This window comes from Chiloscyllium plagiosum, unplaced genomic scaffold (genome assembly GCF_004010195.1).
Source record: "Chiloscyllium plagiosum isolate BGI_BamShark_2017 unplaced genomic scaffold, ASM401019v2 scaf_29794, whole genome shotgun sequence".
Lineage (NCBI taxonomy): Eukaryota > Metazoa > Chordata > Chondrichthyes > Orectolobiformes > Hemiscylliidae > Chiloscyllium > Chiloscyllium plagiosum.
In genome coordinates, this window is record NW_025193126.1 from 1,229 (window position 1) to 2,463 (window position 1,235).

Consider the following 1,235-nt stretch of genomic DNA (forward strand, 5'->3'; position numbering starts at 1 on the left):
CCCCCAAACCCCTCAGCAAACCGGCTAAAAGCAAGGCCAAGCCCAAAGCAAAAGTGACCAAGACAGCAGCAAAAAAATGAACCCGTCAGTGTAATATGTAACCGTCTGAACCCAAAGGCTCTTGTCAGAGCCACCCACATCTCTCAGGAAAGAGCTGAGCCCGGATCAAATGTTCCGTGTCCCGGTGCCGAGTGCAGACATACTCAAGATGTTAATCTGACTGAATTACTCCAATACACACACTTGCCACAGAGCACAGAACTGAGAACGGCGAGGGGTTATTGAGCTCCAGCTGGTTATTTCACATCGCGCCTTGTATTTCTGCCCGGACACCAATGTGACATGTTGCCGTATTTGTAGTTCACTGACCCTTCCAGGAATGATGCTTTGTTCAGTTTTGGATTCTGGGGTCGTGCGGATGTTATCATGGCGTGTTCATTCGGTCTGCCTCTTACAGACAGATCAGGCAGCAATTACACCTTGTGTTCGGGCTAAGTACAATCTGAGTGAGACAGAAATGTACCGACAAAAAGGAGATTCTGTGACTTTCTTGGTGTACACTGTATTAGTTTGTAAGCTGTTTAAATCGGCGGGGTTGTTTAGATTGACTCACGGCGTGTACACGTTCGGTTGTTTGGCTCGGCTGTGATAACCCCTTCGCTTTCCTCCTGCCTGTCACAGACAGGTCAGGCAGTGATTCCCCCGTCTGGTCCGCAGAGTTTAAGATACTGCTGTAAAGAATAAGCTTTTATCTTAGTTGCAGACGGATAGTGTTTTGCTTCTTAATGTTTAATTCAACCTCAGAAATTGTAGGCAGTGATTCCCCCGTCTGGTCCGCAGAGTTTAAGATACTGCTATCAAGAATAAACTTTTATCTTAGTTGCAGACGGATAGTGTTTTGCTTCTTAATGTTTAATTCAACCTCAGAAATTGTGAGGGTGAAATTGGCGGGCTTTTTGAAATTGACAGCCGCCAACAATTCTTTTCCTGCCTTTTCTGGACCTTCCGGAGCTGTTTCTCTGTGGGTTGACGGATGGGGCTGTATCCAAAGCCAGCTCTCGGGGGACGATGCTGAAACAGGCAGCATCGCAGCAGCCTCAGCTTTGACAACAGCAGCCTGTGTGTTTGTGTGTGTTCTGTGATGTCCCATCATCATCCATATGCTTATCCAATGACTATTTAAATGCCATTTAAGGTTGGCGAGTCTAGTACTGGCGCAGGCAGAACGTTCCACG

General features: G+C 47.0%; 1 pseudogene; it reads left to right on the forward strand.

Moving 5' to 3' along the window:
• LOC122545754 overlaps nt 1-777 on the forward strand; it is a 1,228-nt pseudogene extending 451 nt beyond the window's left edge.
• Nucleotides 778-1,235: the final 458 nt, after the last annotated feature.